This window comes from Crotalus tigris, unplaced genomic scaffold (genome assembly GCF_016545835.1).
Source record: "Crotalus tigris isolate CLP2741 ecotype Arizona unplaced genomic scaffold, ASM1654583v1 scf7180000018394.372285, whole genome shotgun sequence".
NCBI lineage: Eukaryota > Metazoa > Chordata > Lepidosauria > Squamata > Viperidae > Crotalus > Crotalus tigris.
In genome coordinates this window covers 35,358-59,510 of record NW_024096978.1, presented here as the reverse complement: position 1 = coordinate 59,510, position 24,153 = coordinate 35,358, and the positions used below count along the sequence as shown (strand labels likewise).

Genomic DNA, 24,153 nt, shown 5'->3' with positions numbered 1-24,153 from the left:
ACATTCATAAGGTAAACAAGCAATTCATAGAAAGTGAACAGTTTGTTAAGTGAAACAGAAAAAATTTAAACAGAAATTGTTAAGGAAGTATGCTAGGGAAGTATCCAAAACTATTTATTTAAATAGTTTCACAGCAATGCATCCTAAGATTCTTACTTGCAATCCTTTCTCAAGAACCATTTCATTGAGTCAGTGATACTTCCCCCAGAAGGGTCTTCCTTTCTAATGCATTTCAGAATTTGTGATGAGATTAAATATAGTAAAATAATAACAGTGATGGAAAAAGATACTAAGGAATGCTGGCGAGAGAGAAAAATACTTTTCATAATGAAAAGTAATGAGATAGAAAGTTGATGAAGTGGAGAATGGCCATGGCAAATTAGAACAACTGTTAGAAAAGTATTTTGGAGGAGCTGTGCGGAAATTATAATAGAGAGCCACAGATAAGTATAATAAACGCCACAGAATAAAGGACAGGGACAAATACGGACATTCACTTCTGTACCTGCCTGTGTTTATGTCTTCTCTTTTTCAGGGCCCATAGTGATATATTAGGAAAAAATATAAGAAAAGCTCTAAAGAGGTAGAATTAAGAAATGAGTTGTCCATTTGCCACACTAAGAGTTAAACTCCAGTAAAATAAGTCAAGTCCTGCACTTAAAATATTGACTTCTGCAGTCCTTAACACATTAAACACATATCTTCCCATTTGCACAATATAATCTGTATATTTCTTTTGGTTTACTGGAACTTAATGCAAAAGTTACTTATTCATACATACTTTTATTTGATCAGTTGGTAATACTGATATACTAACTTACCTTACTAGTTCCTGGGAAGTCAGTGGTATAACACTGGTTTCTGTGAAGCAATGCTTTTTAAGTGGTTTGCTATTATTTCCTATATGCCTAGGCACCCTAAGCATTGAAGTTAACAGAGTTGTATGATAGTATATACAGGTAGTCCTCAACTTACAACCATTTGTTTAATGATCTTTTGAAGTTTCAATGGCACTGAAAAAAGTGACTTTTGGCTGCTTTTCACACTTACGACTGTTGCAGCATCCCTAAGATCATGTGATCAAAATTTGGACACTTGACAGCTGGCAGGCATTTATTTTGCAGTATCCTGGGATCGCCTTTTGTGATTTTCTGACAAGCAAAGTCAGTGGGGAAGTCAATTCATTTAACTACTCTGTTACTAACTTAAAATTGCTGTGATTCACTTAACTGTGGCAAGAAAGGTCGTAAAATGGGGCAAAATTCACGTAATCATCTTCCTTAGCAACATGCGTTTTGAGCTCAATTGTATTCTTAAGTAAAGGACTACCTGTATCAATATTTTGAAATGGCGACAATTGTCTTTGGAACTCATTAGGCTACTTAGCTTAAATTCAGTGTTGACAATCTGTGTTCTTGTGAATATTCATCTCTTGACACAACTATAGAGAAAACATCCAGATGCTTCAATATTGGTTATAGTCTATATCATGTATGCTAGAGTGATTTCCTTATTAATAAGTTATTTATAATACACCTCAATTGCTTTTTGGAATTCTGCATTTTTAGGGATTCTTACTGTAGAGCATGTCTTTTCAACTCCTGTCTTTTCAAATCATGCCCTATCTGCCCAAAAAAATTCCACCGTCACTGTTTCAACTGTTTGGCAGAACAAGGCAGCCAGTTTACAAATAATGCAGATAACTTAAGAACTACCCAAGAGGCAGACATTTTACATGGGAATGCATCACTTTATTCTTTGTTTCAATCCAGCCAACAGATGTGAACTATCCTTACAAGCTACCTTCTGTGTGGGATAGGATAGAGGCACTTGATACAAAGCTTGTGTGTGGAATAGAATTAAGACTGACAGAGGACACAATATAAATGCTTCCAGTGTTAAACTGTAAAAGTCGCTTCTTCCCTTTTTCTCCTACTGCATTGGGAGAAAGATTTACCATGAGTAGGTAGATATTTGAGGACCTCGTTGCTAATAAGGGTAAGAGGCCATGATCCCAACTTATTCTCCAAAGCTGTTGAAACTAAAAGACAGACACTCAGAGGATCCAGAGACAAAAATCTCTGCCCATAAAAGCCTCTTACTACTTTCCGGCTGAACTGTGCTGTAGACAGAAATACTCTTTGCTTTTAAGCCACTCACGACTCTGTCAGATTGATGTTCTAGTGGTACCATTTCATTATTGGTGTCACAGCCATATTGGCTTTTAGCCAAGTAAAGCAAATCTGTCTTGTGGTGATAAATGGATCAAGCCCTGCATAGCTGGTGAGACTTTTCAAATAAGAACAAGACAGATTTCAATCAGGTATTTTTTAATACTTGCCCAGGGTAAATACAAAATTCTGGAAACTATAATAGGAATTTCCAATGTATAGTCAATTAATGAAGGTGGAATCTCTTTGAAATACTCTTTCCCAAATGTCTCCCCACTTGGGCTGATCTATCGTTTATAAGATAATCTAACAACAGATTTGATCCTGCTTTTCTAGTCCCTCCCTAGTCTCCCATATCACATTGGAAAAAGCAATGATGTTTCTCTCTACTATTTCCTTTTTACCCTGTAAAAGAAATTGAATCCCAAACCATATGAACTGTTGCAAATAACTGTTGCAAATAGCCAGCCAATATGCACAAAATTGCAGCTTTCCTGCAAATCTAAATAGTAGAAATGATTTAAGTTTGAACATACACCTTCACTCAGGTATGGGCTGCAATATACATGCTAAGCAAATTATTTCAACTGCTCAATGGATTTTTTTTTTTTTAAGAAGACAAAAGCAGAACTCTGGGGGCACAGAAGAAAAAGTTTCTGTGTCTGACCTAGGAAAAGACAAGGGAAGAAGCAGCAGAGATTGCTCTGGGTTCAGGTTATGGTTGGATGGGAAGCAGGGATGGAGGGAGGCAGGAACATAGAAGAAGAAACCCTTCCGCACCCCTTCTGACCCATGCCACTACCCCCCACATGCCCCAATCTGTGCTGCCCTATGTACCCTTCCCTGACCTACACAGCACCTCTTGATTGCTCCTCACGTACCCTCTTCAGCCCACACCCCTCCCATGTGCCTTTCATGACCCACGCAGCACCTCTTGGGAACCCCCAAATTGGACTTAAAATTTCCTGCTGACTTCTCCACCAACTTTCTCCCTGCAAACCACTCACAAGCAAATTAAATGAGGAAGGAATTTTAGTCTGGCAGGGGAGAGGGAAGGAGGAAAAGAAGGAAAATAGAAAGGAAGAAAATGATAGAATGACAGGGAGGAAAGGAAGGGAGAGGGAGAGAAAGAGAGAGAGGAGAGAGAGAGAGAGAGAGAAAGAAAGACAGAAAGAAAGAGGTAGGTAGGTAGGTAGGTAGGTAGGTAGGTAGGTAGGTAGGGAAAGAGGAAGGGGAGAGAAGGGGAGGGAGAGAAGAAGGGTGGATTACCAAAATTTCCTGGCAGCTTCCTACAAGAAAACTCAACAAGGAAGTTGGAAATTGCTCCCATTGCCATTTTTGCTCTTTCATGGCCATTCTGTTCTTCCATTTAGGGAAGGAGATATATCTGAAACGATGACCCAATGGGGCTCATGTTGTCGAGTAAATTTTAATTTTGTTTACATTTTATGAGATTGATTTACCTCAAATTGGAGGGAGGGAGGGATGAAACTCTAGTCACATGTTTCTGTTACAGGACCAGAAGGACACCGTAGGTTGTGGGAACCCCTTTCTCTCACATAATGGGGTTGGAGGCGGACATTAGTTGAGACACCAGCTGAAAGAGAGTTGAAGGCAGGCGCTAGGAGGATGTGCTGATGCAATAGGTTTCTGAGGGAGATTTCACATCCCCAACTTTTCTTTCTATGTACCAGAAATGCTGCTATAGTTACCATGCAGTCTTGTTGGGTTTTCTGTTATTATAGTAGAACATATTCTCAGATTTTGTGTATACTCCCATATTTTTGAAGAAAGAAAAACTCATTTCAACTGATCCATTCCTGAGTGTTCCCCCTCTTCAATTTAATTAGGTGTTAGTTAACCAATTAAAGTAAATGAGAAAAGTGTTCTTCTAAATATCTTTTTCCCATAAACAATTTATAGTCAAGTAGTTTCATATCCATAGAGAAATTAGCAGTGAAAATACCACCTATACCAGTGGTGACGAACCTATGGCACACGTGCCAGAGGCGGCACTCAGAGCCCTCTCTGTGGGCACACATGCCACGCTCTGGAGATGGCAACCATCCCTCTTCAACCAGCCGCCTGCTAACTCACCAAGGTCCCATGTGGCTGGATGCATCCCAGCACGGCTGGTTTCCCTCCCCCCCATCCTGTCCCTCCTGGCCTCGCATGCTCTCCTTTTCCCAGGCACGACCTACTGCATTGCCTCCTCAGCTGTCGGCCAGCCATCCAGCTCAAAGGCGGCTTCTCTGAACTGCTGGCAATGGGCTGCGGAGCCCCAGAGTGCGTCGGTCGAGGGGCCCCCATGTCAGCCCCCATGCACTTGCTGGCCTATGTGTGCGGGGGCCAATGGTGTCAGGCAGCAGCTGCCCCATCCCCTGCCTCGCCTTACCCCGCGGCAATGGCACCCCCATCCTGCCTCACCTCGCCTTGCCTAATCCCACAGGGCGAGCCTCCTGCCCATCGCCCCACCAGCCAGAGCCCCCCTGAATCTCCCCCAATCCTGCCTGGCCCCCACAGGCGTCCCTCCCCACGAGCAACATCGAGGTGGCCACGCCCACCTTGGCCACACCCACCTAGTCTGCCATGCCCACCACAGCCATGGCCACCCATGGCCATGCCCACCCAGCGGGCCACACACACACAATGGGCCACGCCCACTTGGCACCCGGCGATAAATCAGTGGGTTTTGGGTTGCAGTTTGGGCACTGGGTCTCTAAAAGTTTCGTCAAGAACCTATACCAAGAAATGCACATCTAAAAATAAAATAAAGCATATCTTAGAAATCCAGAATTAAAATTGTATTTAAACATGTTGATTTCAAAAACAAGTCTGCAGCCCTTTATTTAACATTTAGCAGAAAATACTGTTTTCTTGTGAATCAAGAAAACAGTACAACTCTTTTATGAACTCCAGACTTTTTTCATCTGGCAATGTTCCTGTACTTCTGTTTGTTTTAAAAATAGGAACACAGCACAACTACTTTTTTATTCTTTCAACAAATAAAAGAATACAACAACACATTTGTACATATTTGGAATCACTTCCCATTCTCATCCGTCACAGCAAAGAAATATAAAAAAATCCTCTTGAATTCTGTATTGAATCCAAGATAATAAATACAGAATTATACAAACAGGCTAACATGTGCCTATTGGCCTATATTTTAGCAGTGTATTGATACCTCTTTTCTTCTGCGCAGCTGATTAAAGGCAACCAATCACTCACATTGAAAGCCTGTAGTAGTATTTCCATGGGTGAGTGATTTTGAAGTGCAACTTCTAAAGGCTGCTGATAATTAATAATTTGGAAATGTGTTGCTTTATTTAATTAGTGAGTTATTTTTATATCAGAAAGGAAGAAACCACAAAGGAAGTAAATTGTGCATGATTGTTTACTGTAAGGATTTTTGAGCTACCTTTTAACCATGCCAACAAAGCTGCTTTCAAGGCTTTGGGCAAGCATTCAAAAGATATTACATATTTTGCCCTCCCTTTATTTACACACATCATAAACAGCAACAACAAAGGCACTGATTATGTGCTATGTTCTTTGATAAAGAACACTGTCTGGCAGTCTGTTGTCTTTTGCCATTTCTTTCTCTGCTGTTGCTCAGAGAGATGATACTGCTTGCTTATTTTTCAGCAATTCTTTACCAGAAAAAAAACCATAAACGTTCTTGAATGGCTGAATTAATGTATAACAAATGTAGTCTGTAGTTCTTTTGCTATACGGTGTAGCTATGAGTTATAAATATAGTGATTAGCTTCAGATGAATTATTTGCCCATGGTTCTTTGAAACATGACTGACTCAGTCAAATAATTTTTTCTGGGTTCATATGACTCATTGTATGTTAAACTAATCTCATAGCCCAGATTCACATAACTCATTAGACTACGATATAATTAACTTGTTTGTGATTTGATGTATTGAATATATAAAACCAACAGTCATGATGGCAATGCACCTTCCATAAGGGAGGCACTATTCCTGGGATTATAAATTACTGGAAGTATCAGTTGTGTTGGTCACTTTTCCGTAAGTATTCAGTTATATGTTGTGGGAACTCAAGCAGCTAAATATTGGATAGGTTTTTCTTTCAGACTAAACAAAGTGCCAAAGAGACAGGGACTATTTGGGGGGGGGGGGATCACTCTGGTTCCATGCAAGAAAAAGCAAATTAGTTCACAGCGAATAACAGATTGTCCATCTTGAAAATATCCAGGTTTATATGGGAGGAAATAGTAGGAAGGCTAATGGCAAAAGTCTTCCAGATGTTTTAATGGTTATAATTTAAAGAAACACTGTAATATCAAGAGTGATTTATAAAAGAGTTATGGTAATTTCATAGTATATAAATGCATTCCTAAAGATTGGTTGATGGAAGTTATATATGAAAATTGAATCCACCTAACCTTTCTGGGTTGGCGGCCCAGAGGGAAAGGGAGGAGCAGGGAAATGTATGCACGCATATGGGCACGGTAGCAGCACTAGCGCTTGCACATAAGCACAAGCGGGCCGCACACACCTATGGTGGCACTGGTGGCATTACTGGCGCACTTACGTGGCGGCACTAGAGTGGGTACGGAGGGTGCGTGCACACATGTGCGCAGTTGCCAGCCATTCCCATGGCCTGGTGGCCAACAGGCCATGGACTGGCACTGGGCCATAGCCCACAGGTTAGGGACCCCTGATCTATATTAGCTTAAGGCAGTGGTGGTGAACCTCTGTGGGCATGTGCGCTGTCGCCCCAGCCCTGTCTCCCTCCACGGCCCCCTCCTCACCAGTAGCCCCCCAGAGGAGAGTCGCCCCCAGGCGCGGCCCATGCGGAGCAGCACAGCCAAGGACACGGCAGCCGGACAACGGGGACAAGACTCTGCCCTCACGCCCTGTCACATGCAGTTGATGCTGTGGGGCATGGGCAGAGGGTGTGGCCGCCATGGCACTGCTAGGCCCCTGGGTGATCTGCTGCGGGCCATGGAGGCGGTGGGTGGCCCTGCGGGCAGGTGGGCCAGGGCAGAGTGTGGGCGGAGCAGGGGGTGGGGATGGGCTAGGGGGGCGGAACAGGGATGGGACAGGGGGCAGTACAATTTTTGGGCACTCGTTCTCTAAAAGGTTCGCCATCAATGGCTTAAAGCCTGTCTCCAACGCTATTACAGATTTTCTGGAGTGCTGATCAAAATGATTTATAATCTGAAAGTGTATTAGGACATTTTTACTGATCTGTTTCTTCCAAAGCTGTTGAACTGTGTCTTCCTCCCCCCCCCCAATGGCTTATTATCATAGCTTGATCAACAAGTTCAAAAATAAGCCTGCAATAATTTAGGTTAAGTTAGGTTTGTTGTTGTTTTAAGTCGTGTCCGACCCATTGCGGCCCCATGGACAACATTCCTCCAGGCCTTCCTGTCCTCTACCATCTTCTGGAGTCCATTTACGCTCACGCCTACTGCTTCGGTGACTCCATTCAGCCACCTCGTAAGTTAGATTAGTCATCATGTTTTCTACAAATACAGGTATCAACTTGACTATTACATCTTCCACAACAGAACAAGGAGTTTGAATGTTAGAGTTCACCTTTAATTATTCAACCGAAAGCCCCAACTTCATTAATCTGAGCAATTCTGCATAAAGATCTGATTAACTTTTATAGTTCATTTAGCAGTAAATATATAAAAGTAAATATATAATCAACAGAGATTCCTTTGACTAAAATCTGTTTGCTTTTCTTTTTTAGCATCACTGCTGGCTTTTGTATATAAGTGATCCCTAGCACTGAACTATTGGAATTGCCTAAGGCTGATTGTTTCGGGGGTGGAGAAGGGTGGAAGAATAATAGTGCTATGTCAGCAAAACACCTTAAATTGATTAATACTATGTTCTGTTTTATACCAGTGGCTTTGTTTTGCTTTTGGTACCTTTGAGTTATATTGACTTCTGGATGGCCTGACCAATTCCCTGCAGTTTTCTTGCCCCTGCCTGCTTCCTAAGGCTGAGAAGGAGTAACTGGTCCAAGGTCACTCAGCTGACTTTGTGCCTAAAGAGAGACAAGAACTCATGGTCTCCAGGTTGCCTGATAAACCAACAGTTCCTTTGGAAGCTGGAAATATGCATGATACAGTATTTGGGGATCAAATAATGTAACTGTCTGTTAAACCCTCGCTCTCTTGCTTCCATCTAAATATTTAAGTTTGGTATTTGTGGAACTTCTTTGCAGAGGACAGCTCAATATCAATGACTGCTTGAAAGTCATTTGTAAGGGAGGGAGGAAAGAGAATAATCAGTTTCATAAACAAATTCTTTCGCTTGGTGACAAGCGCATTCGAGATTCTGAGCACATTTTGCGGTAGAATAATTCACCCCAACTTTATTTACCCAATTTAGAGATTGCTCATCTAACTCACAGAGTGACTTTATCTTCCTGATGAATTGGATTTCAAGTTCCATAATCTCCAAACACCTGGCCAAAATCTGGGAATTACAAGAATTGAAGTTGAATATAGCAGGAGGATCAGGAAAGGCAGCTTCAGAAGATTAGTTAAGGAAACCACCTCAGAAGGACTAACATCAAAGCTATGGAAAGAGATCTAACCCTTAAACGATATATTCTCCCTCAAAATATTCTCTTCCCGTACTTGTTTAGCTCTCCCAATGAGGAATGTATCAAGTGCTTATGACTATATTATACAAATACAGAAATTTTGCAAGTTGTTTTACTGCAAATGCACATGACATTTTTACAAGTGCCAAAGTAATTACCAGAGAACATAGTAGCAATTTTCATTGAGCTCCACTTATAATTTGTTGAAAATTACATTATTAACTTGCTATCCTCTAAGTCTGGGAGCTACGGTTCCTGTAATCCCTTTCTACTGGTTATGCTGGTTGGCACTGATGGGAGCTGAAGTAAAAAACATGCCTCACGGGAGCCTTTGCTGGTTTTTAACTTCTCTCCACAAACTGAACAGGAAATTTTGAATCCAATCCATTGTAAATAAATACATCAATTATTTAAAAATAATAGCCAGATGCCCTATTTGTCTGTCTATCTGTCAAATATATATGGCCACCCTTCTCACTCTCAGTGAGTATGGCCAGCTCAAAATGACTTTATCTTTTACATGACACTCTTCAAACTATATTAAATGCATAGGAAATTAGTACTTGGACTCATTCAATATTTCATATTTGTGAAAGGACTAAATAGCTGCAACATATATGTCACATACAGAAATTCATATAATGGGGAGTATGAAAAAATTACTTTCATCCATGTTGTTCAACTAAATTGATCTTGGGGATTTGTCTGATAAAGTAAACATATCTAGTTTGTGTCTTCATAGCATTCTTAAAGTAGGCTACCATAGACTATGTTTTACCAGATGAGCTAATCAATTAATAATGTTTAAATTACAATATTTGATCAGAATACTTAATCACTACTTCATGGATTATTGCATTATAGCAGGGATAGGCAACCTTGGCTCTTTTATGACTCGTGGACTTCAACTCCTAGAATTCCTGAGCCTGGGAGTTGAAGTCCACAAGTCATAAAAGAGCCAAGGTTGCCTACCCCTGCACTATAGAATCATTGCTGCCAGTTGTATATATTGAATAAATTTGTGCACATCATGAGACCTTAGTATTTCTTTCTGGTGTGTTAAAGAATAAAAGAATATTATGATTGAATTTTTTCTCTCTCCTTGTCATCTGTGGATGCCCAGGTCATAAGGTGATCAATATTTTCTATAGATCAGTAGTCATTGCCAACTTGTAAAAGCCATTAACACAAAGCTATACACATTTTATACAGTGCAAAACTATTAAAATAAACCTGATTTACAATTCACGTCTTGGAATGTGTGCTCATAAATATGTCCATCTGTTCTTTTAGCTAAAAGGCATAATGAGGTAGAGGCAACAATAGGCTCCTTACTCTTCCTCCAATATTGAACATACATTCCAATAAACTAGTTTATGCACTTTTTAAAGCAAGATATTTCATGATTTTTTTCTTGAATCCATTAATGAATATCTTTTCAACTGAGACAGATGATCTGTTGACCTAGACATATTTCTCTGAAAAACCCTGAGACACCATCTTTTCAAAATTACCCCTAGATTGAATTTTGGATTTAAATTTTAATTAAAATGGAATTTTTAAATCCATGGAAAACCATCATACTAATGCTTGATTTAAGTTCAGTTGAAATCTAAGCCAATTCTAGTTTTTGTTCTGGCCTCATTTGTACCCAATGCACGAATATTTGCTGCCATTGGATATTGTAATCACTTAAATCACAAAAACTGTTGTTGTTTTTTAAAAAGGTACTGGACAAATCTCTGGAAGTGCTGTGCTAAGCGGACTGTGGACCTGACTCAGCAGGCTTCTTCTCATAATGGCACGTTTGTTCTCGCCCACATTCTGAATTGTAGCCCCTAGCAGATCACTTAGAGAGCAATAATGCCTCTCAGTCTGAACAAGCTACATGCTTTTTTAAAGCATACATATCAGGAATTTAAGAGATGCCTCATGAAAGGAAGGGGCAGTAAAGATAAGAGCTGACATACAGATAGTCCTCGCCTTACAACAGTTTGTTTGGTGATTGTTCGAAGTTACAACGGCACTGAAAAAAGTGATTTATGACTGTTTTTCATACTTAGGACCATTGCAACCTCCGCATGGTCCATGTGATCAAAATTCAAACACTTGGCAACTGACTCATATTATGACGGCTGCAGTGTCCTGGGATCATGTGAACAGCTTTTGAGACATTCTAATAAGCAAAGTCAATGGGAAAGCCAGATTCACTTAACAACTTAACAATTGTAATGATTCACTTAACAACAGTGGCTATAAAGGTTGTAAAATGGGGCAAAATTCACTTAACAAATGTCTCACTTAGCAACAGAAATTTTGGGCTCAATTGTGGTCATAAGTCGAGGACTACCTGTACCCTTAAGTTGAAGTTTGTAACATGTCAACATTTAATCAAATTATGGCAGAAGCATACATTAATTACTATCCTTCCTACTTGCCATAATCTAGTGCAGACATGTCAAATTTGCAACGTCACGTGACGTCACGCAACGTATCGGAGCTTTTTTGCCATTGCCGGCAATGGGGTGGGCGCGGCTCCGGTATGATGAAACCGGCCCGTGTGGACCGGCAGTGACACCCCTGATCTAGTGAGTAAAGTGGAAGAAAGGCAGAATTAAGGCCCAAGAGTAATTTTGCAGTTTTACATAATGCAGTTATGGAAACATTTAGCTAAAACCATAATGACTACTCACAAAGCACGTTTTCTTTAATCAAATACTACCTGTATCCCTGGCCTGGTTTTTCATCGAGCACTGGAAATATAATAGTTCCCAGATCTAAGCTTTTAAGAAATCAGTTCACCCCCAGTGTTTACATTTGAAATAGGAAGGTCTTTCATTGCTGATCTCTGTAGGAAAGATAAAAGTATAATTAGCTTTAGAATGGAGGCAATGGCTATAGCTTTTCCCATCAAGTCCTACTTTGTCTACCACAAACAAAGTTGTCTGTGTATTCCAAAGCTGTTGGCTGCGTCCTTATCTGTATTAATTGCTGAGAAGGGCAGACTTTTATTAACTAAAAATTAAAGCTTAAACTTGCCAATAGTGACTTCATCTTTTGAGATCACTCTGAATCACTGGCTTTGGTGCATGTTCAGTACAATTACTGGGCTTTGAGCAGTTTTTTTCCCTGGTTACTCGACAATGACTTGAACATTAAAGAATCCAGTTTTCCCACTGGTATACTATCTTCAGCCTTAGAAGATTTCTCTTCCTACCCCTCTCTCATTTAACATACAAATATAATTTTCTACCTATTTATGCTTTCGTAGCTCATTTCATTTTCAGTCAAAATGTCTGAAATAAACAAACTTTAATGGCCTACAAAAGATTCAGACACTACAAACCAGTGTGTATCAATCTGAGCTCCATAGCTGTTTAATTAGGAAAGTCTGGGCCAAAATCTGATATAAAATCTACTGAACTGGAGCAGAAAATAACCGAAGAAAGTTTGGCCCACAAATTTTTAACCTCTTTTATCCACTGTTATTTTTTTTTACAATATAAAACTCTATCTTTAGAAAGAAATATAATACAAAACTGATATTTTTTCACAAAAGTAGTTTCTTCTACAGTAATTAAAACAAATCTTAGGAGCTCAAGCTGCATGCCTCTTATGAAGCATAGCTTTTCCAAGAGAAGCTGGGGGATTAACATTTCGGCCCTCCCCACAAACCTGAAACCCTAGAAAAGGGGGGAAATTATTTTGTGGCTACTGACAAGGAAGTTGCAATTATAACTGAGCAGGTGAAATGCCTGTCAGCCAACAGTCCGACTGTATGATTCTTCTCTCCCAAAGTACAGACCCTCTGAGTATCAGGCAAATTCTTCAAAGGCTGATAACAGTATATTGTGTAATGTTAGCCCACTAGGCAGCTTTTTACTTTTTCCATTTACTTTACAAAATTTGTGTGTGGCTTCTAGATACAAACTTATCATTAATTGGCATTGCAAGTTTTTGTTTTTTTACCTATGTTAGGGGGGCACAATTAGGCACACCCAACTTTTTACTTCCTCGTTGTTTCTTGCTGGCAAGATAGTCAGCTATGTAGTAGGCCGGCATGCAAGGCACCCAAAGAGTGGGAAGCAGAATATGGGATGGGGGAGACCTGAGGCAAGTGGGCTTGTGCCTGCACTAGATCTCCCAAGATCTCCTTCACTCTTGAACTCCACTTAATGATCTTTGCATTTGTTTAACAAATGCACTGAAGAGAACAGAGATGGCTAGTCATTTCTTGAGGCAGTTTATTTAATGTTATCTGACCTTCAACCCTAATGGGCAGACTCCATTACAGTTGTAAATTGAGGACTACCTATAGTCACACTGCACAACAGTTTCATATTGCTTACAATTCAGTTTTCCCCCACATTTTCAAGAGGGTTCTTCCTCTTGCCTTTAATTTTAGTAATACTAAAGTTGTAATGCCTTCCCTGGATGCCAGCTCAGATGATGAAGAGGAGACAGCTCCAGGGACTTTAGAGTGGGGAGTGGAGGGAAGACACAGGGGACTCTGTACCATAAGTGGATGGGAAAGAGGATAAGGAGAGGTCAGGAACCTTGGATGAGCTGTCAGAGGAGCAACCAGATGAGCACCATGCTGAAGAGGGGAGAGAAGATATAGCTGCAGCCGAGAGTCTTGGATGACTAGCCAGAAGGGCATGGTGGAGAAGGGACACAGCTATAGTTGGCTAGTAGGATAAGGAGGAACTGCCTCCCCTGCCAGATCCCAGGATGCAAAGGGTCAAAACAAGGCACAACAGAGGTTGGCGAGGCTACTTGTGAGGAGGCAGCCTTGCTTCTCCTAATGAACTGCACCAGCTGGCAAGCTACTTAGCCCAGTGCATAGAGCAAAGTGACGCTGGAGACAACCGTCCATTTCCTGCCATGCATGTGCTCTTGACTTTGTAACTCCTGCTTTCATGATTCCGGACCTGTGCCTTGTTTGCTGATCTCATGATTGGACCTTGGATTTTGCACTTCTATTATAGACTTGTACTTTGGTTATCGTGCTTGAATTTTGGTCTTCACGTGTGGATTTGCGGACTTGTGCCTTGCCCTCGGACTTTGTATTTGCTTTTAACTTTGTGTCTTGTTTGTGCAAACGTGGATTTATTGGGATTTTATATTTCTCGTGAGAAGAACTTGTTGCAATGCCTCAATAAAGCATTTAAAACTCCAAGGTGCGTGCATGCATGGACTGGGACAGGTCAAAAGCAAAATCGTATATATCTGTCAAGTTTCATCTTGGTTCAATGTTTGAGCCTATCAAGATCTGATTTTGTCTTCCATGATGTTAGCTATCGTCCCTGGTTTTGTATTATCTATTAATTTAATAAATATCTCTTCACTGCCCACTCTGATGTCACTTATGAAACAGGGCTTAAGACAGAATCTTTGGATATTTTTCTCAAGACCTCTTTCTATTTTGATGCAGACATTAACACACTTGTACTGATCCAGCTAATAATACTATTTGTTAGTATTGTAACTAAAATATATCTAATCCATTTTAACATGGATATAATCAAATACACTGTGAAATTTCATCGGAAATAAGATATATCATGTCTATGATGCTCCCAAGAGCTACCGAACTACATTTTATGAAGCCAGAAGTTGTGTTCAATTTCCTGTCTCATTTGATTGCCATTGTAGTTGCTGAATTTAACAGTGGAGTAAAAAGTGCTGCCTTCTCTGCCTTTAGTGAGTATCTACAAAATAATTAGTTCACAAACAGTTCCCAACATGGAATATGTCAGAGTAATACTAGGGAGGAGAAAGAAAAGCTTAATTCCATTATTTTTGTGTCCAATATACAAAACAACACATGCAGTAATACAAAAACAACACATGAACAATCATTTTTATATTGCCAAAAATCTCCAGGAAAAAAGTCCATTAACTATAACCCTCTCAGAGTAAAAGATGGGAAAAATGAAGATAGTAAAGGCATACAGAGAGAGAGAGAGAGAGAGAGAGAGAGAGAGAGAGAGAGAGAGAGAGAGAGCATTAATTTTCCAGACAGCTAATTGTCTAATAGGAAAGATCATGCAGAGTCTAATAAAAGATCCTGCTTGGCATGGTAACATTGCTTAAATTTATGTTATGGTTAACAAGCTACTACCACACAAGGCAAATCAGCCTATAATCATTCACCAAATTCATAGTAGGGGCTCCAACTGATTAATGAGTGCCAAACAAATACAAGCATTAATTGGACCAGGAAAAAAGCAGGATGTGCACTGAGAATGAAAAGATGGGTGGGAACCCGTTTGAGATCTCCTTTCTCAGTCCTCCTTTGTAAAGTAATTCTATTAATGAACCAAGTGTTAGAAGAAAGCATCACGTAAGATGTTGTGGCTGCATTCACACAGAATGGCGAATCCTGGCTTAGCAGAAAGATGAGATCTTGACTTGCTGGCAAAATCGTTAGCATAATGATAATTTTTTAAAAAACTAACGTAAGAGGCTAAGCTAATGAGAAATGCAAACTTAATCATGATCCTGACTTATTTCCACCCAAATCTGGAACTATAAATCCAGGTTGGCAATTTGGACTTGTTCAAATTCAACAAACTAGGAATCATTCTCCAAGTTGTTGTGTTTTACAATATAATCCTGTTTAGCCATCCATGGTATGAAAAGAATGAAGGGGATTTTTAGGAGCACATTTCAAGGAAACAATGAACTCAGCAACCTTGGTTTATGGAGTCAGTAACATGGGGCAAAATATAAGATACATGTGTGTACAATTCAGCTTAAATATTTATCTCTGGATTTTATTGAAAAAAATCAAGACTGCATTTTAATACTCTAATTAAACTCAAATATTTTGGAATATGCTCATGTGCAGAGGAAGTGGTAATGAAAACTTTTTAACAATTCACCATTTTAGGCTACACTGCTAACCAGTCTCTAATAAAAACCATATCAATTGTAGTTTGCTAAAAAAGAAACAAACCATATTAATACAGAATTAAGATAAATATGATAGGTGATAAGAATGGATTCTGCATAGGAAGATGCCAGGACAACGTGCATAAGCTTGTGATCTCATGACATCTAAAACACATTACTGTCTATGAGATATAAACTTACTCATTATACATTCCACAGACAAAGGAGATTCCAGATCTATGGTGTGAAGGAGAACCAGCCATGTTTGATAAAAGGTAAGGTTTTGTAAAAGATTTTTTTTACAGTTCTTGATCCTGCAGTGGTCTCCGAGTTAATTCCATTCTATGCAACCCTATTCCTACTGTATACGGGATCAACTCCAATTCCAAAACTTTTGCAAGGTTGAGTCCCAAATTTCACTTACCCTATTCTCTCTCACATATATGCATTCTCTCTTCTGCAGCTCCCTATGCACTGCAGAGAAGTAGTCTACAGTGGAGATATTCCAGATGTTATTGATATTGATCAACTTTTATAATTTCTCTGAATCCACCAGAGGGAGCAAAGGAGTCTCCTAGTGAAGAAATAAAAAAAATGCAAAGAGGTTTTTCTTTCCTACCTTGGGGGGAGAGAATAAGCAAATGAAAATGCAGGACTTTTTCGGAAGGCACCAATGGTTTACTGCAGTGATAGGACTTTCTACCCACTTGTACAATTTTAGGCAGTTTATATTTCTACAATAAAGGGAATCAATATTGCATATTTCCAATCTTTTTATTTTTGGATCCAATTCAAAATCACAAAAAATAATAATTATAATCATAAAGCCATAAAGACACAGTGTCCAGATCACCTTCACAGAATCAGCACACAATTACAAACTTGTAAAAGCTGGTTCTAATGCTGTATTTTCTTACACTGCTGACAGGGCCAAACAAGTGGTGTGCTGTTGTTGTTTTTTTTAAAAAAAGTATGACCTGTTTCTACAGAGCTCTTAAAAAATTCTTTTAATATCCACATACAGACAAGCCTTTGGAACATAAACACATATAGTTGCATGATGGTTCTGCCTATCAAAAATATCAATGCCTCTGTCGAACAGTCAGGTGGAATGCTTAGCAAATACTCAAGTTGTCATAAATTAAATAGAAGCTTCGACCTGCACTAAACCTACCGGAGCATTTGACAACATGAATGTCAACACATACACCGAGAGTCATTTTCATACTTGATGTGTACTGCTGCAGAGACATTGATTTTAATCAATCATACATTCTATAAAGATATGTAAACAATTCAGGTACGGCATATTACAAAAAGAAGAGGAGGAAAAGGAACACCAACCACTACAGACAATTAAGATCTGAAATGGCCCAATGCTGCTTCGTTATTTCCTATTATCCCTGAGCATCTTAAAAATGACTCCCCTACATTAATCGGGGGGGGGGAAGAGGGGGAGAAGAAGCATAATCTTTGAAAGTTGGCAAGAGGACATCCTAATTGTAACTTGACATGCTATACGTTTGGCAAAATTGAAAGTGGCTAGAAATGTCTCCGCTGATTATGGGAAAAGTTATTCTCCTTCCCCCATCCCCTAGGTTGCATCAATCCTGTTCTTGCTGATATCCCATCAAAGTGATACTGTGCAGAACATGGACTCCCTGGACTGAAAGTGCCCCTTTATCTCAACTGGGTCCTGAAGTAAGTGCTAGGCGCACGTGCCCTTTAAAACTGCCCTTGAGGAATCTTTGGGCCGAGGCCTCTGAGGGGACCAGCATGCTCTACTTCCCCTAACTCAGTGTTTCTCAACCTTGACTATTTTAAGGCATGTGGACTTCAACTCCCAGAATTCCACAGCCAGCAATGCTGGCTGTGGAATTCTGGGAGTTGAAGTCCACATGCCTTAAAATTGTCAAGGTTGAGAAACACTGCCCTAACTGAACTTGCACCTGATGAATACTTTTGCATCTTCTTTTATTTTCCCTCCTCCCATTTTTAAAAGCCATTTCTCATAAAATCTCTTCTCAAAATTAAAAAAAAAATCACAAAGATTACTTCATCAGAGGCAATCACTATCAAACCTACAGATTACAAAAAGATTGCATAGGAATATCAATGGGCATAGGTGCACTGAACAGCAAGAAAATGCTCTTCTTTTGTTCTTCTCCATAACAGAATATGGCAACGATGACGGTATTTTTCTTTTTTCTTTAAAAAAAAAAGAGAATGATTTCAATTTATTTTCAAAGTTGTAGAAAATGGCAATGGTGGTCTATAAAAACAAAGTCTGTTCTTTAAAAGATGTATAATCTCAGGCATTGTACCAGTGACCCTGAGACCCTTCACAGTGCAGTGGAATTGTTTTTTTTTTGTTTATTTTTGAGACAGAAATTACAACTCATCTTTCTTCTTTCCTATTTTCTCGTGATCTCTCTCTCGGAGAGTTCGCATGTAAACCGAAAATCCAGATTCCTAGAATGTCAGACAAAAACAAGCAATTAGTTATATATTGTAACACAAGCGTAGAGATCTTTGCTTTGAACAGAGGACTCTTGCTCCTAGACAACATGTGATAATTTGTCCTTAAGTGGACCTCTCTCCTTAAGTAAATATCTCATTCACCACAGTTGCTCTAGATCAGGGGTAGGGAACGATGGCTCTTTTACGACTTATGGATTTTAACTCCCAGAATTCCTGAACCAGTCATGCTGGCTCAGGAATTCTGGGAGTTAAAGTCCACAAGTCATAAAACGGCCATCGTTCCCCACCTCTGCTCTAGATGGAGAGGCTCAAATTAGAAAGGAAGTTATTTGTCATGAAAAGAATACCCTGAGTTCCCTTCCCAGACTCACCCATATAACTCCCTCCAATTGTATTCTTTTATTTAGGGTAACATAATTTCCAATTCCCTATGTAAAATTTTATTATTAGTTCAATCATTCCATATACTGTATAACATTTTATGTATTACAATACATGAAGACTTAATTGTTAGAAAAAATAGCGAGAAACTACAAGAAAAACAAGCCCCTTAATAAAGATCTAATTGATCCAGTCTAAAAAGTGTTATTATCAAGATAAGTTTCTCTCTCTAGTGACAAATTGTCCTTATGAATGATCTTCTGTGTTATTAGCCTCTTGATTAGCATGACACAAAACAAATGATTTCAAGAAAGAAAAATGACATTTCCAAGATGTGTTATGCTGTGTTTAATTAAAAATCATTACAAAACTTTGGGAATCAGTGATATAAAAATGAAGGAGTGAATGAATGAATGAATGAATGAATGAATGAATGAATTTTGCTTTCTCTGTGGCAACTCAGCAGCAAGAATGATACCTACAATCAATAGGGTATTAGTTCAGTATCCTTAGATTTTTTCCAACAAACAGTGAGAGTTAAAGCTTAGCCACTGCAGATACCTTTAAATATTTTTCTTTAAATATTTCTGAGAGGTTTAGATTAGATCTGACAATTTATCCAAAGTGCTTGGACACACAATGCAATAGGAAGTGAACTACTTTACTTTGTCTGCTGCATCTGTCAATCTTAAATGAAAATGTTACGCATCACTAGTTATAAAATTTGAGACTCTAGTAAACACCCCGAAAAACCATTTTTTGATTAGAACTCTACCTGCTATTACAAACGTTATCCAAAATGTATTATCCAGCCCAGTGAAGCTGCTTATGATGCTTCTCTCGTCATTTTAACAAAACAGGCAATGCTTTACCTATGAAACCACTGAAAATAACACTCCTACAAATTAAATGAGCTTTTAAATGCATGTTGCAGATCCTGTCAGTCAAATTATGTTGACTGGCAGGGACTAGAAGATAGGCTACCTCTGCTATAGCCCCTGCCTGGTGGAATATTCTCTCCTCAGAGATTAAAATAACCTCAACCATGGTGGCTTTTCATAAGGCTTTAAAAACTTGGCTATGTACTTGGGCCTGGGGGTCAGAATGTGTTAAGGTTTTATTGTTGGGTGGTTAACTATTTATTTTTTGGATGTTTTTATTGTTGTATTGTTTTAATTGTTTTAGAATTGTAAGCCACCCAGTCACTTTGCTGAGACGGGCAGCTGCAGATATTTTGATGAATGAATGAATGAGTGAATGAATGACTCTTTTAAGATGTTCAATTCTGTCTTTCTTCATAGTAATTCATACTCTTCACCTATCTTTTTCCATACTCACTGCGGAGTAGCAAGATATCAAGATCTAAAGAACTATACAATACAATACACAGAAGATAGATATGGTGCAATGTTTATGGTCTGAAACTGCCAATAACACCATCAACCAGCTTTTGCCATCCTGTACAATGGATCAGTTAATACGTTTTGGGCTCCAATGCACAGACAACATTAGTTGATGGGATCCAGGAATAAGATGCTATTACAATACTGCTCTCTAAAACCCCCCCCCCCAAATTTGCAAGATCCCTAACCTGACCTTATTTACACGACTCTTTAAATGTATTTATAACTTTAACAGTAACAGTATTGCAAAGCTTGAGGATTTCTTCAATAAAAATAAAAGTGTAATAGAATGTTAAAGAGAGATTTCCAGAATTCTTGTCAACAAAGCTAACGGTGTTTAAAACAAGCTGCAAGTAAGAAGAGGTAAATATGCATGTTACTTTAAGCAAAGGTACACAGGTGACTCATTTAATAATAGCTTGCCAATAACAGTTTCTTCTAGCTCACATATTTTAGCTGTTTATGAGATAAATCTGCATCGGTCATTAAAGAAAAAAGAAGTAATGTAACAACTAATTATTTTTTTCAATGTACATGGAAAAAATACATTTTCCAAGCATGTTAAAAGAACATTAATTTGATAAATCATCATCAAACATGACATAAACAGAGGCCTAATGGCCCAGTGGCTAGAATGCAGCATTGCAAGCAAACTCTGCCCACAGCCTGAAGTTCGACCAAGTTCAATGGAGTTGACTTTGCTTTCAATCCTTCCAAGGTCAGTAAAATGAGGACCCTTACTATCGGGGGCAATGTGCTTACAGTGTAATTCGTCCAGAGAGTGTTGTAAAGTGCTATGAGGTGGTATATAAGCTATTGCTATTTATCGTTTTCACAAGCCATTTAATTTTTGTAACTGAATTGATAAAATCAGTAGTACTATGGCTTAAAAACAAATTAGTGCTCTTTATAATTGATGTGAGGATAGCTCATACTTAAAAGAACACTAACGGCAGTTACCAAAATGAGAAACAAAAAAGAAAAGCATCTTTCTCTTTGCACCCAAAAGTACCAGGAAGTCCTTGGTTACTTACAACAGTTTGTTTAGTGACTGTTCAAAGTTATAATGGCACTGAAAAAAGTGACTTATGACCATTTTTCACTTATGAAAGTTGCAGCATTCACGTAGTCATGTGATCAAAATTTGGATGCTTGGCAACTGGTTCATATTTATGACGGTTGCATTGTCCTGGGGTCATGTGAACAGCTTTTGCAACCTTCTAACAAGCAAAGTCAGATTCACTTAACAACTGTGTTACTAACTTAGCAATTGCAGTGATTCACTTAACAACTGTGGCTATAAAGGTTGTAAAATGGGGCAAAACTCACTTAACAAATGTCTCAGTTAGCAACAGAAATTTTGGTCTCAATTGTGGACATAAGTTGAGGACTACCTGTAAATCTTTGCAGGAATTTTTGTGTTGCAACTTTAACCTTTCTTCTAATAAATATTCCAATCAAATCTTCTCTAGATTAATTGTTTCAATTTTTAATTGAGTTTTTGAGTTTGGGGCTGATAAAAATCTCATTCTAAAAGCAAACTATTACACATGAAAAATTTATAACATATTATTATTCATTGAATATTAAATTGTTAAGGCCCTACTTCTATAGAATTCCCACATGATGTAACTGCAATAATATTAAAGGAAGTCCTTTAGGATATTTTGGAATGCCCTCTCATAATTTCAGTGTACCCAAAGGACAACTGAAAATCTAATGCAAAATGAGTTTTCAAACATCCTCTGGATGAGTTTATTTGCTACATTAGCTAGGATTGGATACAAAAATTTGAGGCTAATTTTCACTAATGCCAAACACACTCAGATATTTTAATAAGCAAGACTCACAATAAAAGGTTCCAAAATGATTTAATGCCAAATATACATAAGGAGACAGGATGATAACCAAATGTAGCCTTCTTTATGGAAGCATTAAATCCCCTTTGCTAAATGCTGTCCCACCCCATATATGCTTATTTACCATTTAAGTAGCTGGCTTTTGTTTTCCAGCATATACTTACCCCTCTGTCTCCACTGTATTTTTCTATAAATTTTCCATAATTATAATAGTTAAAGGTTGGATATCCATCCACTCCTTCCTGCTTACACAAGTCATGGTTTTGTTCTTTGGCACAATCCACTGCAGCATAGGCAATCTAGAGAGAGAAATTAAAAAAAAAAAAAAGACTGGATCAGTTAAATGGAGCTCAGGTGCTTTAAATGCTGAATGGCTATAATATAAAAAAAGATATGAGCTGGAAAACATTTCTAGTATCTAAACACAATTTCGCTTTAAAATATTAAGGTCCAATTTTGAAAAGGGTTGATCAAATTTATAACATTCTTGGACGTGAGAACCAGTTTGGTTAGTTGGCTAGGGCTCCAAGCTAGAAAGCGGGAAACAGTGTGTTCTATTCCCGCCTTAACTATGTAAGCCAGCTTGGGAACTTCAGACCAGTGACTCTTTCTCAGCCCAACTTGCTTCACAGAGTTTTGTGGGGAAAATAGGAGGAGAAGATGAATTGGATATGTTCATAACCTTTAGTTATTTATAGAAATAATAAAGGCAGGATACAATTAAATAAATTCCAGATTCCAGTAAGCACTTTGGGCAAAATCTAACACCTTTTCCCTCTCTCAAATACACTGATATAGATTCCTTGAAATTTTAGTTAGAATAACTGTATAAACACACGGAAAGCAATACCAGCACATTTGATAATACAATTAGGTAATTATAGCTTCTTACAATCTGTCTAATCAGATTCTCTTGGAACAGGTTTTGCAAATTCTAAGTGTTTTCTGTTTTATTCTTTTATGTATTATTATTATTATTTACAAACCCAGGGGTGTTCACTCACCTTCAGAGGCCAGAGAAAGAGTCAGGTCTTCAAGGCTTTTCAAAACAACAATAGGATGGAGGCCACCCAGATCTCAGAGGGAACCTCACTCCAGAAACCCAGAGTGCCCTAATCCTGCCAGACTGAAACAGCTGTGCAGATATTAAGAGAGATAGGCAATCCCTCAAGTAACGAGGCCCTATCCCATGAAGGGACTTACAGATAATGATCATCACCTTGAATTATATCTTGAAACAAACAAGAAACCAGTGTAGCTTGGGAAGCAGAGGTATTAAATAGACATACCAAGGCATATCCATCACTGTACATATTGCTGCATTCTGAATCAGTGAAAGAATCTGGGGAGTTTTCAAAAGCAGCCCATGTACAATATGTTGTAAGCAATCAAGCCATGAGGTAACTAGTATGTAGGACTGATTAACTGAAGAGCTTCCCAATGGATACATAATATGTTTTCCCAAAAATAACACCTGGTCTTTTTTTTTCTTTTTGCCTCCAAAAGAGGCACCAGGTCTTATTTTTTTGGGGGGGGTTTCCACTCACCTCTGGCACCGACAGCCCCACCTAGCTGGCTCATTTCTTCTGAAGCTGAAGGAGCAGCTTCATTCTGCAGCTGAGAATGGAGCTCTGGCCTGCATTTCCCAGTCAAAGGCCTTTCCAGAAGGCCACTGCAGCCGAGAATCGAGCTATGGATTCATAGCTTGGTCCTCGGCTGCAGAGGCCTTGCAGAACTAAGCTATGGATTGACTCCATTTCGCCTTTGACTGCGAAATGCAGGCCAGAGCTCCAGTCTCAGCTGCAGAATGAAGCTGTTCCTTCGGCCGCAGAAGAACTGGGCCAGGTGGGTGGGGGTATCAGTGCCAGAGGTGAGTGGAAAAGACACCCGCCCCCCGAAAATAAGACCTGATTGAATCCATAGCTCAGTTCTTGGCTGCATTTCTCTGACTGAGAAATGCAGGCCTGGGGACAGTGGAGAAGTGGGCTGGCAAGGAGAGGCCTGGCTATAAGGTAAGTGGGTGCAAGGTGTTTGTATTATTTGAAACTAAATATGTAATTTATAAAGGCTTACGCTTCTTCCACAAGTCTCACAAAAGAGTTCCTTATTCAAAGCAAGCTCAAGGTGTTACAAATTTGCTTACAAGTTATTTTCTCCATGATTCCCTTGAACTTTTATACTAACTATTCAGAATTTCCCAATATTATTAATGCATTGTACACCTACAAGAATATCCCAAGAAAATTCCTGTATAGTTTTACACTTGCTTAAATACAGACAATACTTTTAATTTTAATGTGATTGCTGGCTCGACTGAATGGAAAAGTTAATACAATCTGCTTATAATAACCTCATTTTG

At 39.0% G+C, this 24,153-nt stretch overlaps 1 protein-coding gene across 2 annotated transcripts in view; it reads right to left on the bottom strand.

Moving 5' to 3' along the window:
* The window catches only part of SEC22A (SEC22 homolog A, vesicle trafficking protein), an 85,364-nt gene that overhangs the window by 42,224 nt on the left and 18,987 nt on the right, over nt 1-24,153 (bottom strand). Inside the window, exons 2-5 of one of the 2 annotated variants that reach the window (XM_039351977.1) lie at nt 21,959-22,093; nt 17,609-18,142; nt 16,095-17,480; nt 11,496-11,621 (exon numbers count right to left, since the gene is read on the bottom strand). The gene's annotated coding sequence lies outside the window, so the exon portion shown is untranslated. The remainder of the gene's footprint in view (nt 1-11,495; nt 11,622-16,094; nt 17,481-17,608; nt 18,143-21,958; nt 22,094-24,153) is intronic. The other variant, XM_039351972.1, reaches the window with a different exon arrangement.